Raw genomic sequence first — 17,428 nt, 5'->3', positions numbered from 1 at the left:
GGTGTCCTGAATGATATGCCCTTGACATTCATGCTTCCTCTCGTGGGCTTTCCTGAATGTGTCTCCAGGTGCTTGGGGCTTTGACTTGAGTGGAACATATACCACCAAGTAGCAAGATTGGGCTAGGAGACCAGAGCTGGGCAGAGGACAGAGTGGTAGAGTAGGTCCAAGCACAGGCTTGGACCTAGCAGCTCTGGGGTCCAAATCCCAGTCTATTATTGGGCTCTGAGAGGTTCAGGGGTGTGTCCAAGTTCACAGGACAGAAATGTATCAACACCAGGGCAAGAGAAGAACTTGTCATGCCAGGTAAGAGTGAGAACTACTACCCACTTGCATCTCCTCTCTTACCACACACACGTACACACCCCAGGAGGACTTTCCTTGTCCCATTTTACAGACAAGAAAACAAACGTTCAGAGAAGTTGCTAGCTCAGATTTCAAAGTTAGACTGAAGCCCATGTTCTTTCTCTGCTTGGACAAACCTGCCGTTCTTCTAAAATATCAGGTCTGGTTTCATTCTTGGCTGTAACCTACGTGCTAGAAAATGTATGGCACCCAGTAGGTGCTCCATCAATATTCACCGAGTAAATGAATGAAGGAGAGATGGGTTATCAGTTCATGAGTATGAACCTCAATTATTCCCTTCCCAGAGTCGGCAATTTGGTTTTAGCTTCCTTAGCCTGGTTTCTGCAGTGAGTTAGAGCTCGATGCAGCAGATTCCAGGGGGCAGCTGTAAGGACAGGTGTCCTGACCCTGGTGTGAGCACATGGTGACTGCCCTTTGGTTCCTGGACCCTGCCCCTGCAATGCTCTGGATGGAGTTGGGCTTTGAAGTCAGACAGGCAGTGCTGCCGCTGAGCTGGTGAATTCAGGGCAAGTCACTCCACCTCTCTGAAACTCACTTTCCTCACCTGTCACATCAGGAGCAATCACTAATTGGAAAGGCAGACATGAGGGGACCGGGGATCCTCAAATGTGCTGGGCTCCCCCTCCGGATCAATGACATTTCTTTCTTTCTTCCCAACTTCTTGCAGGGGTAAAGGGCAGGGCCTGGAGGTGGGGGTGCTCAGTCCAGGCCCACCCACCAGCTACACTACTCCCTCTGCTTCTCCTCTGTAAGCTAAAGGCAGTAATTGTTCCAAATCTCAAGCTTGTCATGAGAAGTCAGGAAATTTGTGTCTGTAAAGTGCTTAGAGTGAGTGTTGGCAATAGGAGGTGCAATGTAAGTGTGAGCTAGTCTATCGTATTACTCCCGACAGTTTGCATGCTATTCATTTATCCCTAAATGTGTGAATATAGCTAAATCAGTGTTTTTAAACATTTTTTTTTGCACTGTGGTCCTGACAGCCTATCTCAAGAAAGCCTTGGACTGACTCTTTCTAAAATATGCACAGATTCTCAAATTTTACAATTTACGAGCTTCCTTGAATCACACAAAGTCCTTGTGGTCACTGTGTGCCAGGACAGCCATTTTCTCCCACAAGAAGCATCCTGCATGATGGAAAGATAGAAATGACCTTCAGATCCTCAAAAGAGTCACTGCCCGAGAGTATGGAGGATGGGGACTGCTGGCCAGCGGTACTGGTGGCAGACTGGGCTCAGCCGCTAGCTCAGAGCTCGTTCCCCACCCAGCATCCAGCTGCTGTCCTAAGGTCTCTGGGCAGGCTTAAGGAGTGTGAAGACCTTGCATGTTATACCCTGGTGTGCCAGGAGTTTCTCATCAATTGTGAGGTCCAGGAGGGCAACAGATCATGTTACAGTCAGATTTGTATCTGTATCAGAATAGGACTGGCCAAGAGAATATGCATCATGAATGAATGAATGAATGAATGGACACCAGAGGCTCTGCTCAAAGCTTGGTGTGTTCCTGAAAACAGCAATGATCTTAGCAAGTACCTGTTTAAATGATAGAAGAAAAGCTCTCTGACCTGGAAGTCCAAGGTGTGGAAGCAGAGAAGCACAGGGCTTGACCATTTATCTTGGCCACCCCCTCCCAAAATGCTCCACCTGGGGCTGCTGCAGGGTTGGGATCCTCAGGGAAGAGCTGCTTTCCCAGCATTTGAGCAGTGGCCTGAGCTGTACCAGAGTCAAGAGCCGCACTCCCTTGGGACCCTCCCTCTGTCACTTTGCAGCTCGAGATCCAGTCCTTTGTGGATGTTCTGGTTTCCAAAACCAGCACAGGTGTACAGTTTAAGCTCCGTCCTCTTGGCCACTCCTGACCCCTTTCTCATTCCCTGGATTCCAGGGGAGCCAGGATATTGCCCTCAAAGAGGCTGTTTTTCAGTTGATTGTCAATGTAATTATGGTTGCTATGAAAAATCCGGGAATATACAAAGTCTAAAGAAGAAAGTGAAATAATTTGTAAACCTGCCATAGTCAGATTTAATTTATTTGCTTCCAGTCTTTTTAAAAAATGGGTACATGCACATACAGACTGTCGACAATGAGGCCCTTCCAGTGTTGGTTTTGATAGAAACACAAAGACAATAAATGTTACAGTTCAGAGACCCCCTTCCCCACCCCCCATGCAGAAATTTCACGAAAGGGGGTTAAGAACTGTTCTCCTGATCCTAAATGCTTTACTGGCATGAAGAAAGGCTTAGAAGTGGGGAGAAGGGATTACAAAGAGAGGGGAGAGGAGTCCCCGCTGGGCCTGTTGAGAATGATAGGGTCACGGGCCCAGGGCCAGCATGGTCAAATTCTGGTGAGGGCCCTCTTCCTGGTTCACAGCTGGCGCCTTCTCACTGTGCCCACACACACAGTGAAGGACAAACAAGCTCTCTGGAGCCTCACTTTTAAAGGGCACTAATCCCATTTATAGGGGCCACACCTTCCACCCTAATCACCTCCTAAATGCCTCACTTCCTGACACCATCATCTTTGGGGGCCAGGATTTCAACCTGTGAATTTTGGGGGGAGGCAAGGGGACATTCAGACCATAGAAAGGGCCTTCAGTGGAGGTATTAATAAAACACAGCACGCATCCCTATAGTTAGGGGTGTCCAGTTCACTGGGCCCCGGCTTGTCTGAAATATCTGCAAGGTGCCAGTAGGCTGGTCAGACTTCCTGGGGACTCACTGCATCTACTTTCCTGTCTTCTCTGACTCATCATCTCCTACCTGGCTTTTAGATAGGTGGATACACATGTGTCTTGGTTATGCAGTCCTGCAGAAAACCACCCCAAATTTAGTAGCATAAAAGGACAGCAGACATTCAAACCAGCAATGCCCCCACTAGACTCTGGGCTCTTTGGAAACAGGGACAGGATTTTATTCATTTTTTCCCTCTGCATCTGTCCCCTTCCCTCTAATGTTCAATGCTCAGCCCAGAAGAAGCCCTGTGTGAAGATCTTGTGCTTGATGATTTAACCACATTATATCCTCGTAGGGATCCTATGAGATGTGTTTCCTCCCACTAACTAGAAGGGCAAGTGGAAGCCAAGAAAGATTAAATATCTTGCTTGTGGTCACGCAGCTGGTACATGGGAGAGCTGGGGTTTGAGCCTGGAGAGAGCTGGTTCCAAAGCCCAAAATCGTAGCCTCCACTTCTGACTCTTACTATAGAAATGGGTGGTTAATCTCAGCTTACTGGCCAGCCAGTGCCCCAATGCCCCCCACTTTCCCTGTAGGGGAACTAGGCTTTAACAGGGGGATGCTAGGGACTGACAACCACTCAGGGAAAGACTGTGTACGACCCTGACTCTGCTAATTCCTGATGCCCCACGCGAGGTCCCTGGATGGAGACGGCACAGGTGCCGGGGAAACTGAAGGATTCACTGCTTTTTGCCCAAGACCGACATTCCTCAAAATGTGGGCTCGGGGTCCTCCATAAGAGGGTATTTGTTAAAAGCGAAGGACCACAGGAGTTTCTTCAAGTTTCTCGAATCACAATTCTGGGGCTGGCATAGAGTGGGTCCAGGAATTGCATTTTAATGAGCTCCCCAAATGAGTCATGAAAAATCACCCAAGGCCTGGAAGCCAGGGCTTTGAGGGACGTAGTTCCTGCAGTTTAACTTTTCACCACGAGAGGGCGCGCCATCACCTCTTATTCGGACGGGAGTCTCCATTATCAGGCATTCTTATAAAAAAAAATCTCGGGGCTTTTGGTGAAAAGGAGGGTGGGGGGGGTTGTGTTTAGGAAACACAGCTGGCTAATTGAATTCCAATAAAGAATTTAAAAAAAAAGAAATGCAAATGGTCTAGAAGAGTCAAAGCAATTATGAAAAATAAGACCAAAGTTGGAGGGTTTATACTACCTGATTTTAAGATTTTGACTAATAAGTCTACAGTAATCAAGACAGTGTAATACTGACATGGAATCAATAGAGCAACGGGATAGAACAGAGAGCTCAGGAACAGACCCATACTTACATGGGAGTTTCAATTTTCACAAATCAACAACAACAACAAAAAAATCCAATAAAGAAAGAAAGGATCTAGAACTGATGCTAAAATAACTAAATTCCTGTGTGACAAAAAATAAATTAATAAATCTCAACCCCCAGACTTATACACAAAAATTAATTTCAGGGGCACCTGGGTGGCTCAGTCAGTTAAGCGTCTGCCTTCAGCTCAGGTCACCATCCCAGGTTCCTGGGATCAAGCCCCGCTTGGGGCTCGCTCTCAGCAGGGAGTCTGCTACTCTCTCTCCCTCTGCCATTCCCCCCACTTGTGCTCTATGGCTCTGTATCTCTCCGTCAAGTAAATAAATATTTTTTAAAAATTAATTTCAGATGGATCATAACCCTAAATGTAAATGCTAAAACTGTAAGGCTTTCAGAAATGACACAAAAAGCAATAAACACAAAATTAGACTTAAAAAAAGGGGGGGAAACACAGCTGGCCCTCTGCTAGTCTGAAAGAGCATTCAAGCTAGCTCAACTAGCCAAATACCTCCTCTTTTTCTTTTTTCAAATACCTCCTCTTTTTTTTTTTTTTTTTTAAATACCTCCTCTTACAGAGAGGGACAAAATCCATCCAAAGCAAAAAAAATGGTGGAACTGGGCTCAGAAAATGTTGCACTGCTCTGCACACACCACCACAGACCTCTTTCCTCAATGAGCTCAGACTTGCCTACAGGTTGGAGAGAAATAGAAACACTCACTGATCCTTGCATTCATTCCTTCACTTGCTCAATCATTCCAGCTATTTACTGAGCTCCATCATTAGGAGTAACATCATTATGTCCTCCTTTGCGGGGGCGGGGGAGGGTAGGCAAATGCTTGGCTGTAGCCACATGCTAGTAAGCAGTTCAGAAGACTAGTTCTGAAGGGGAAGATCAGGAGTTAGTATTGACCGCTCAGGGATTTGCTGCCACCAGGGGCAGAGAGTGGAGAAACCGTTAGGAGCGGTTTCTTGAGGACCAGACATGAGCTAAGCAGATGAGGGGTTACCAAGTTGCAGTGGGGAACAGGGCTCCAGAAAGGGGAACAGCATTTGCAATGTCTTGCAGAAGAATGAAACATGGATCGATGACGGATGCAAAGATGCCAATGTGCCTGGGGATCAGGACATGAAAGGCAGGCTGGTGGGAAAGGACAGGGACAGGCAGGAATCGGGGACACCCAAGTGCATAAGAAGAAACCTTGACCATAGAGGGTGGGAGAGAAGATCTGAATAGGAGTAGCAATAACATGAAATAGCCCCAGGCAAGGACATAAGCCATAAAGCAAGGGATTGGAAGCGGGACACAGGGACAGGCTTCATAGAGGAGGTGACATCTAGGTTGATCCCAGTTTGGTTTGATTTAAGGGTGTTGAGTTCCCTTCTCTGATTTTGCAGAGCAGCTACCAGCTTAGCCATGAGGGTTTTCTATCTGACTCTGAGCAGATTATTCCAGAAGGTAAAAGTCATTTTGATTGGAGCGGGAAAGGAGGGGATGAGGATTTCTGCTCTTCTGAGTCCACCTTGGCCCTTCAAACTCTGTCTCTCTCCCCAGCATGGCTCCAGTCCAGCCCAGGCTCTTCTGCAAGCTCTGCCAGTTCTGTAGAGCTCAGAGTAAAGTTTAGGTTTGAGCCTCCTGCCCATGAACCTCAGCATCCCTCAGCTCAGAGCGCCCTGGATCTCAGCACTTTAGGACTGATGAGGGTTGTGGGGTAATGGGAAGGAATAGGTTTTATAAATGATTGTGCAGATGCGGAGGATTTACAGCAGGTTCTTGTAATAGAATCTGACTCCATATTCTGATGTTTGGCTGCTGACAGCTTTTAAGCCTCATCCCTCCATCTTGCCCTTTCTGCTCCCTTCCAGGCAAGTGGACGAAAAAAGCCCATGGCAGTAGTTCAAACCATGCCTGGGAGTCCTCACCCAGCCCCACCAACTAACCACCAGCAGAACCCCAAGCCAGCCTTCAGTCATTTCTCAAGCTGGTTTTGGACCATCTTGGGAGTCTGCCCTGGTGTCCCCAGAAAGCCTCATTATGTGAGCAGTAAACCTTTCCATGCCCCAAATGGATGTGTGGTGTCATCACTCAACATCCGTACTAAATTTTAGGTAGGAGATGAGTTACGGGCTGAACTGTGCCTCCCCCCCCCCCCCCATCCCATCATATGTTGAAATCCTTCCCCTGCCCCAGGGCCTCTGAATGTAACTCTACTTAGAGACAGGATCTTAAAAGAGGTAATTAAGTTAACATGAGGTCATTAGGATAGCCCTAATCCAATGTGAGGGGTGTCCTTATAAGAAAAGGAGATTGGGACACAGATAAACACTGAAGTAGAGCACCAGGGGAAGACACAGCAAGAAGACAACCATCTATAAGCCAAGGAGTGAGGCCTTGAATAAATCTGTTCTTTATGGCCCTCAGAAAGAAAAAAATGCTGTTGACACTTTGAGCTTGGACTGCTGGCCTCCAGGGCAGTGAGACAATAAATGTCTGTTGCTTCAGCCCCCAGTCTGTGGTGCTTTGCCTTGGCAGCCTGAATTGATGAGAACAGCGTCTACCTTGCTCAGGTTCTCAGTCACCCTTTCCCCCCAACACACTGGACCATCCTATGTGCCTCCGCCCCTCAGGCTGGGACTGACGGTGTAACTGATCGGGGGGCAATAAGTCTCTCTCCTGGAAGTGGAGAAACAAGGGCCGAGTGTCTTAAGTGCTGTTTGGGTTGCGACAGAAGCTATAAAGGCAGCCCCCAAACCACCATGGCTGAGTCCTGGGGTTGTCCTTCCCATGGTCTGGTTGGTCCACATTATCTTGGGCTCCATGAGCTTCTCTGACAGCCTCGCAGTGGTTCCACTAAATTCCCTTCTGTTTATGTAATCCAAAGCATCCCAAGTCTCTTGGTAGCCAAAAGGGGTGTAACTAACACAGTTATTAAAATATTTTACAAATATGGAGATGATTTTTCTCTTAAGTTGGTCAGACTGTCTCTGTCAGTTTTGTCCTCAGTGGAAGTTTGCTCAATAAACCCATCCTTTATAGCTTAGCCATCATTTGGCTTATGCTCCATGTGAATAATCATAATTATCAAGATAGTGGCACTGGGTGAGGCCCTACCCCATGTGCCTGGAGCATAACAGTCCAGATCCTTCAGTCAGGGCCTGGGAAGGGATCAGTCCCTGTGGTGGATTCAGTGTGGCTTCTAAGTCTTGCTGCTCCTCCCATCCAGAGGTCAGGCTACCATCCCTCCCGCTGAATCAGGGCTTCCCTTGTGACTTATCTTAATGATATGGAGGCAGAAGTTGTGCTGTGTCACTTCCTGGGGTTGACACTTAGGACTGAAAGCTTCTGCTTTCATATGCTGAACGTTCCTTCTGGGAAACCAGCTGCCATAGGAGACTCCCTGGGACCACCATGCTGTCAGGAAGCCCACACTGACCAATGGAGAGAGAAGTCTCATGACGGAGGCAGCAGACATGCAGATGAAGCATCCAAGAACCTTCCAGCCCAGTTCAGACATGGTCTGAGTGCCTCTGAGTGAATGACTATGGCCAGCATCATAGAGCAAGAGACCAACCCCCCACTCACCCCTTGCCAGCTGACCCCTGCCTCAATTCCCAATGCACAGAATCCCAAGCAGGTCAAGTGATCGTTGTTTTCAGCCACTGACGTCTGGAATCATTTATTACATGTGCAATGGATGTTCCAAACAGCTCCAGACTCAAGACTTTTTAAATGTCTTTTCTTTTTCTTTTTTAAAAAATATTTAATTTATTTATTCATGGGAGACAGAGAGAGAGAGAGAGAGAGAAGCAGAGACACAGGCAGAGGGAGAAGCAGGCTCCTCGCAGGGAGCCCGATGTGGGGCCCAATCCCAGGTCTCCAGGGTCCCACCCTGGGCTGAAGGCAGACACTCAACCGACGAGCCACCCAGGCGTCCCTCTATTCTTTTTCCTTCTTCTTTTTGGAAACTCCAAAGTACAGCTCACCTGATAGAGGTGAAGCAGCCCAACACCAAAGATGACGTTCTCGTGATTGGGAAGGTGAGGTCTGGAGAGCAAGTGTGAGTGCACTGATTTGCTCATCAGTCCTTCGGGGAGCATCTGCTATGTGTAGGCCCTGTGCACCCCTTACCCGAGCGTCGAGCGGGACAAAGTCCTCAGCCTCGTGGAACTTACACTCTAGCCAGGGCAATGGACAGTCAATACATCAATAATAGAATGTCAGACCGGGATCAGTGCCTGAAGAAATATGGTGAAGGAAGAGGAGGTAAAGGCTGATTGGGGGGTGGTCAGGGAGTCCACTCGGAGGAGGTGGCACTTGAGTCGAGACCTGCCCGAAGGGCAAGGATAAGCTGTAGAGACAAGTGTGGCTGAGGATGGAGTGCCAGTTGCCCAAGACACACGGGGCATCAGCAGCTGAGGCAGGTAGCCCGGCATCGGAGATCGGAGCTACACGGCAGGGCGGGGGGTGGGGGGGACGGGGCTGAATCCACAGCTCCTGTTGCCATGGAAACCTTCTGGAAAAGACAGTGATGTCTCTCTTCCTCACTCGCCATAGAAACCCCAGAGAGGGAGGCAGAGCGAGGGCACAACCAGTGAGCCTGCCAACCTCCAACAGGTGTGCGGCCAGAAGGCAAACAGTGTCAAAGACAGTTAGATGACAACTGTGCATCAGTTGAAATGACTGGCTTAGGGACGGAGATGGTTGGGTTGGATGTACCTGGTGATGCTTCATGAAAGCAAGTTAGAAAAATAAATACATTAAAAAAGCGACCACAGAGTTACTCAAATGGCAACTTCCCAGGCTCTGATTAGTGACACGCCGATGAGCCCAGGCAGCTGCGGGAGCTGCTGATAATCTTCTGATAATCTGAAATTAAGCAGAGAGGTGTGGAAGGGTCTAGCTCCCCTCAGCCGGAGGCAGCAAGAGGGGCCCTGTAGCTGGCAATGGGAGTCAGGAAGCCTGAATTCTAGCTCCACGTTAGCCAGTGACTGCTGAATGGCCTTCAGCAAGTCGCCTTCTCACTCGGGGCCTCAGTTTCCCCATCTGTAAATCAAGCTGGTTGGACCAGTGGGAGTTTGCACACCGAAACTTCTCATGACAGTGAGGCAGGCCACAGGAGCATAGTGGGAAGCCTGACATCAGCTCCACAAAGACCGAGATTTCCAACTGGGCTCGCTCCAGGAATGTTGTCAGTCCTCTGTGGCTGCCACGTAGCAGAACCTCAGTAAATATTTATGGAAGGTGCACGTGAACCCATGTACCCAATCTAATGACACCTCCAACAGCCCTTCTAAGTATTCCCAGGAAGCTGGAAATCTGGATTTCTTTTTTAATGTGAACTAACCCATTTTAAGTGTAGGCCCCTAATGTAAGCGGGTTTTTAAAATCTGTACAAGGGGAAACAGTATGATTCGCATGGGTTCAGCCCGTTTGCTGCCCGTTTGCAGTGACCTTGGTGCTAGATCTTCAAGGCCAGCTCTGCATTCTCTGAAGAAAAAAATATATATATATTTATGAGTCACTCAGTCCCTTGAGGCTGTCTAGGGGACCTGTCCAGATTTAAATTTAAAGGTAAAAGGAGCTACGTGTTCAGGCCTGTCTCAGGTTGAGGGAAAATCAGGCAAAGGGGGTGCCTCGGGATTGCTCCATGTGGGCCCCGTGTGTAGGGAAGCACCAGCCTGCAATGTGAGGCCAGAGATGCACTTCCTCTTTGCTTCCTTGCCTTCGCCCCTGCTGCTCCCTCGGCCTGGGATAGCTTCTCCTGCTCCTGCTGGTCAGGTGCCACTTGCTTCCCTCAACATCCTCACCGCCCGACCACAGCTCCCAGTGCCGAGTGACAGATGCTCCTTCTAGGGCTTCCCATCATGCTGGGCGTTGTAGGTCAAACATAGTCAGTGCTGACAATTTGTAGGGCTCATTTTAACATTTCATAGAGCATTGTGTCCTGCGTGTCCCCCTCAGCAGGAGACTATGAGCAATTAAAAAGTTCTTAAATTTTAAAAAATTAAAAAACTCTTCCGAACATCCATAATAACCCCTCTTCAGGATCTGCCATCATTGGTTGAGGCAATCCCCTTGCACTGGACCCTTCAGTTGCTTATGAATTCTATGCCAGCCTCTGTGATCATGCTGGGCCGACATCCTTAGCCCGAAATGCAAGCCCATTTCCAATTTCTTTCTTAGGACAGAGTCCAGGAAGTAAGATGGGCTTTGATACTGTATTAATCTCCTAACATATACATGATTTATGTTCTGGTTTACATTGTATTAGAGTAGGTTGGTTTTCTCTATGACACGTGAGCACACGCAGAGGGAGGAAGGAGAGAGGACGCAGAAGCCGTGATTCTCTGCATCTAACATCACGAGGTTTTCCTCCCACAGGAAACCAGCTGGTGAGTGGGTCTCAAGGACGGCAGCCAGACATCTGTACGCAGCAGTTAATCAGGGCCTGAGGAGGTGTCACACTGAGTGGCGCAGACACGGATGTACACACACACACACGCACAGATGCCACAGTCTCCAGCCGGTGAGACAGACGTGCTGGGACCCCGGCTTTCTGCAGGCAGCTTCACATGATTCTCGTCCTTGCAGAGACAGCGTGCAAGCCCTCGATGGGGAGAGGACCACTTTTCTTCAAGAAGAACTTTCCAGGCCCTATTACACTATTTCTTGGCAGGCCTTGACCCTGTGGCTCGTCACCAGGCACATCTGAGCCACTGAGGTTGGGGTCCTGGCGTCCTTTGCCAGTGGAGGCGACAGGCACGGGGAAGCAGGACTTCTGCAATCCCCAAGGGGATTTAACTCTGTGGGTGAGCCAGGACACATTCGGCGAGACATGCCGTCCTTCCCGATCGCACCCACGCACAAAGAGGACAGGCCACGGAGAGGCCACCAGAAGAAGGTGGCCTTCAGTGGGCTGGTCTCAGCTGAGCCCTAGGGAGTCCAGGCAGTAAAGGGGAAGCTCCAGGTCCCAGAGAGGACACACTCACCTCCCTTCCGAAGTGCCTGGGGCTCCATGCAGCCACGCTGTGTGAACTTTGCAGGAGAGAGACCTGCTGCCATGTCTGGCCTTGGCACCTGCTGTTTGCATGCCCAGAAGCAAGCGATTTCTTGTGGGCCTCAGTTTCCACCTCTGGGAAGTGAGGAGTGCCTAAGCTCCCATGGTGCCTTCCTTTTTTCCCCAGAAGCTCTGTCCTTCCCTGGGATCTCCTCTCACTGACTACATTATAGGGTCCCTGAGGGCACATACGAGGCCACATACTTCTGGGTACGCTGCTTCCCTCTCCCTACCAGCACCTGCTACACCCTCAACCATGCTGAGGGGCCCTGCTGTGCGCTCAAGCTCCCTCCCATGGCATCAGCAGACGGGACCAGGGAGGTGAGACCCACCCACTCACGGCTCGTCCTCCCTCCCTCCTGTAGGTCCCAGGTCTACAGAGAGCCACGGGAAAACACATGTCCTGCCCTGTGACCTGGTGACCCCCTCTCCAGGGTGCACAGGGCGCATTAGCAGAGGGCGACGAGGCTGGGGAACCACAAGGCTGAGGAGGAAGTGGAGAGATAGAGGCAGGAGCAGAGGCAGCCAAAGTGGGAGAAGCTGAGTCACCTCCAGGGCGGTGACATGCGTCCCTCCTAAGAGCCTGGCAGCTGGCCAGTGCCTCCCAAGGCTGTTCCGGTTCTGTGTGAGAGCTGAAGGTGCAGACGCCGGGTCCCTCCCTCTCTCCCTCGGTGATTTCCTTGGGGGTCCCTTACAATAAAACCCCTATCTGAGCTGTTGGAGCATGTCTTTGTTCTTAGCCAGGCACATGCCATCAGAGCTGTAGAAAGCCAGCCCGGAGCTCCTGCCTTCCAGAGCTACAGTAAGGGGGAAGAGAGGTGATGAACCAGAGGGCCTGCACCCCCGCACACACCCTGCCCGGTCACACCAGCAGCCCATACTCACTGAGCACTTCGTGGCAAACAGAAAATTGTTCTGTTCCATCAGCTCAGCTACCCTCTGAGCTTAGTACTGCTGGCCTCACGCTGCTTTCCCAGATGAGGGGGCCGAGCTTTCCAGAAGCCAACTGACTTTCCCCAGATGGTCCAGGGAGAAAATAGCAGAGCCAGCATTCTGGCTTGGTCTTTCTTTTTTCTTTAAGATTTTATTTATTTATTCATGAGAGACCCAGAGAGAGAGGCAGGGACACAGGCAGAGGCAGAAGGAGGCTCCCTGCAGGGAGCCCGATGCGGGACTCCATCCCAGGACCCCGGGATCAAGACCTGAGCTGAAGGCAGATGCTCAACTGCTGAGCCACTCAGATGTCTCCAGGCTTGGTCTTTCTAATTCTAGATTCAGGGCTTCGAATCCTTCAACAACACTGGCCCCAGTGAGCTATTCTTGTCCACCCAGCGAAGGGCGGGGGCTTCAGGGGTCATCATGTAAACGCTGCTGCTGGTGGGCTGCTCACTTCACCACGACCCTTCTGGCTGGGTGGGAAGCAAGCGGCTTTTGCTCCAGCCCCTTCTGATCCTGCTACTGCAAATTATTCCAAACTCATTTTCTGTAAGTTCTGGACTGTTCCCCAGGTTCTGAGGGTGTGTGCTGGAGTATCTATATGGGCACCGAGACCTGGGTCTGTTCCATGAGGCAGGGAGCTCTTGGTTTAGAGCAGAATTTCTCAGCTCAAAACTACTGATATTTGGGGCCAGATCATTCTTAGTTGGTGGGTTGGGGGGGATGCCATCCTGTGCACTGTAGGATTTTTTAGCAACATCCCAGGTCCCTACTCAGTAGGTGCCTGTAGCAGCCCCTCGGTTGTAACCACCCCAGATCTCTGCAGACATTGCCAAGTATCCCTGGGGAGGCAAAATTGTTCCCATTTGGGATAGGCTGGTGTAGAGAAGCCTGCCGTTTCCCTAGCCGGAACCTTGTTAGCTTTGGTTTCTGCCCTAATTTGAGAATCTTCCACAGAGCACGCACACATGCACGCGCACACACACACAAGCTTTACTTTCTCTCTTTGCTTTTCTAGGCATTTCCCCAGGTTGAGCCTCTGGGCATCCACCTTCCACGTGTGTCTGCGTCCCTCGTGGAGGAGCAGACACCAGGCATGGAGAAGGCGAGGCTTTGAGCTGCCAGCAGATGAAACAGTAATGCATCCGGGGCCTCTGAAGATCTGGATTTTTGTCTTGTGTCGTGATTAAACACTGAGAACCAGATCACATTGGGACTGAGGGGGGCTTTGGTGCCCTGGCTCACAATTCGGGGTGACTTCGCTCCCCGGGGGACATTTGGCAATTTGATGGGCTTTCAAAACTGGGGGATGGGGTACTACTGGCATCTGGTGGGTAGAGACCAGAGATGCTGCGGAACACTCTCCATCGCACAGGAAGGTCAGGTGTTCCCTGGTGGGAAACCCTGGCTTACGGTGTTATGACAGGTGAGTAGAGGGACAGCTTGACTATAGGGTGGAGCCCTACCATGGTTACAAGGTGGAATGAAAACCCTCTGTGAGGAAGATTTGCTAGGCCAGCAGGAGTGTTCTGGAAAAGCTGGCTGAACTGGATCGAATCGGCTCCTCCATGCCTGAAGATGGGCCATAGGTGCATTTTGGCTCTGCCTTCCAACCAGCTGTTAGTGGCTGCTTGGAGCTCTGGATTGAGGAGCACAGGACTCAGTAGGCCAGAGTTCTAGGATCCACTAGTAATGTCTGCTGTGGGTGCAGAACTGGGTGATCAGAAAATCAGCCGTTTTGGTAATCCTAGGAGAGATATCAGAATACAGACTGTGAAGGAAAAGATTCCAAACCTTCCATTAGAGGTTTTTCTTATAAATCCTAAGTAGGGATCCCTGGGTGGCGCAGGGGTTTGGTGCCTGCCTTTGGCCCAGGGCGCGATCCTGGAGACCCGGGATCGAATCCCACGTCGGGCTCCCGGTGCATGGAGCCTGCTTCTCCCTCTGCCTATGTCCCTGCTTCTCTCTCTCTCTCTATCTGTGACTATCATAAATAAATAAAAAAATTAAAAAAAAACTTAAAATAAATCCTAAGTACTCTGAACTGATTCATGGAACACAATAAACACCAAGATGCGGGTGGAGGGTCACAGACAACCGTGGAAATGGTATACGCGCGTCTTGTGGCTTCTCCTTCGGGTGCGGTACACTACAACGTTGCAGGATGGAGAACATGTCTCCCACCAGAATTACTCTTTGGGGAATTCTGTCCTTGAGGAGGTCCCCAGCAACCTCTCTGGGCTCTTGATCAGATTGGCTTGTCCGGTTGTGGGGTCTCTGTGGGTGCCCCCTCCCTTGTGCCCGCCTCCATTTGTGGCATATTTGAAGTCAGCACTCATATATTCTGACCTCAGTCTTCACCTCTGTTGGGCTTGGCCAAGTGTCATCACCTGTGCTGGCTTTGATTTGCTTGTCTGTGAAATGGGTCCCCTTGCAGCTCTATCGGACGTATTTCTTGAGATAAGGGGTAAGGAGGTGTTTCCTAAATTTTGAAGAGCCGAACAGCTGCCAGGACTTGTTTACGAACCGGGTAGCAAATTAGGTGATGTCGTCATGTTCTCCAAGGGCTTTGTTGCTTATTTTGTCTTTGTTCTCTCATCCCCCAAGGATTTCAGGAGGATAAACCTTTGGAACTTTGAGCCTCAGCCCCATGCTGTCCTCATTTTATTGTCTCTGTTATGTTTTTACCAGATTAAGACGGCCTTGGCTGGATTAACTTTTCCAGGCAACATTATTGCAACAGTGGACCTGCTTTTTCAAGGCTTCCCATCTTTCCTCCTTGATCTGATCTGCACCCTCGCCTCCCCGACTCCTCGAGCATCTGTAGGTCTGACTCCCTGAGCTGGTGGGTCTTCCCAAGGCAGCTCCCCATGGCCACCGGGGGTACTTTACACTGTGCCTTGATCCAGAGACAGGACCCTTAGCCCACACCATGTTCCCGAGAAGATGTTAGACCCCACATGGGCATCAGCTCACGGATTCCAATGCTTTGAGGAAACTGAGGCACAGAGAAGTTTGTGGGGATTCACAAGTGAAGCAGGCAGGATGACAGCCCATTCCCTCTTCTCTCTCTCTCTCTCTCTTTCTCTGTCTCACTCTCAGTGTTTTGGGGCCACATCACTGTCATTGGCTGGGATAGGGCTGAGATAAGGGAATTGGAGAGACAGGGGCAGGAGGTGAAGGGGAAGTGATGGAGACTCATCCAAGACCTGGAGAATGAATGACTGCTTGGCAGGAGCAGAGATAATGAGACTCTCAGGGTCATAGTGCAAGTCCCTCTGGGGAGCAGACATCTGAACAGACACCACTGAGGCCAGCTGGTATCTGGGTCCAGACCGGGCTTCTGGAAGTGGTGCAGTCTTGAATGGCCACAGAGCTCAGCCCTTCTTCCAAACAACTGGTGATGGTTTAAATATCTTACTGCCTGAGCTTCAGGATCCTCATTTGTAAGTGGGGACACCTCTCCCATGGGGCTCTTAGGAGTAGATTCAATCATCTACATAACCTACTGGCACATAATAGGTGCTCAATTAATGTGACTCTCCTTGTGTAGTACCTGTAAGTTGCATTAAAAGAAGAATAGAATCTAGGATAAGGGAGATGAAGTCCCCCACTTTCTGCCTGTTTCCAACCTTGCCTGGAGCCAAGGATCTGATGGAGGGTGGGCACCCCCTGCAGGCATAGACAAGGGAACTGTGGCCAGAGAATACAGATAGGGGTGATGAGGGCTCTCAAGATGGTGTCCTGAAGCCTGGGTAACAAGAAAGTGGCTTTTTTTTTTTTTAAGATTTTATTTATTTATTTGAGTCAGAGAGAGAGAGCCTGAGCAGGAAGAGGAACAGAGGGAGAGGGAGAAACAGACTCCCAGCTGAACAGGAAGCCCAATGTGGGGCTCGATCCCAGGACCCCAGGATCACAACCTGACCCAAAGGCAGATGCTTAACCAACTGAGACACCCAGGTGCCCCAAAGGTGGCATTTACATCGGATAAGAGATGATATGGGTGCGCTAGGTACATCATGAGATGTCTGAAGGCCAGTCAGCCTTGCACCCTCCCAATACTTACCAAGTGTGTCTCTGCCAGCAGCACGTAGGGCTCTGCAGACACAACACCAGGCACAGTCCCTTTTATTGTTTTAATTTTTTTTAAAAAAGAAACTAAACTCTGCTAGTATATAATAAATGGGTTAATACTGGTTCCTTCACTTGGTCATGTTGCCCAGGCATAAGCCACGCACAGAATCCAAGATATGTTGGTGGGAGAGGTGTCCTCACAATACGGGGGAGTAGTGTTGTCCTCAGTCCTTGGTTCAACCTCTGACTCTAGGTTCTCATAGCAGTTTCTGGATGCCTGGCTAAGGGCATTTACATAATGTATAGGCTATATAGCCCAAGGGTTAACTAAATTAACGCTTGCAAATGGAAAACCCATTTAAAGAGATTCCTGCAAGAAGCTGCGGATTACAGATACTAACAGATGCTGTACAAACAGAAATCGGCAAACCCAGCCCAAGGTTGCCGCATACAGTTGTACAGGTTGTGAGCTGCACAGAGGTCCCCAGGCAGCAGAGGTGACTGGGGGCTGAAAGCCTATCTTACCCCATTGGCCAGTTCTTCCTGCCACATGTGGGACTAGTGGCCTCCTGGACGGAACACCTTCTCCCCATTTGCACAAAGGTTGCTGTGGGCTCCCTGCAGCCTGCCCCTTCTGGTGCTGGCTCCTACCAGCCCCACTGCAAGAGGATCTGGTGGTCAAACCACACCTCATAGGGAATCAGCCAAAGTGCTCAAGAGGCCTCAAAGACTGAAGCGCAGATTTACACCCATGATCAGTGACTAGCTACTCTGGGCCTTTGTTGGAGACCCTCCTCCTTTCCTCTCCTTCTTCTAGGAGTAGCCATGTGCCCAGCAAAAATGCTGCATTTCCCACTCTTCTACATGACTAAGGATCAACACTGGACAAGAATCTAGCTAAACAGAAATAATGAGACATCTTCTGAGGATTTGGGGGGAACTTTCTTTTTTTCTTTTTCTTTAAGATTTTATTTATTTA

Source organism: Canis lupus, chromosome 8 (assembly GCF_003254725.2).
Source record: "Canis lupus dingo isolate Sandy chromosome 8, ASM325472v2, whole genome shotgun sequence".
NCBI classification, from domain to species: domain Eukaryota; kingdom Metazoa; phylum Chordata; class Mammalia; order Carnivora; family Canidae; genus Canis; species Canis lupus.
Note: the sequence above shows the minus strand (reverse complement) of the source record.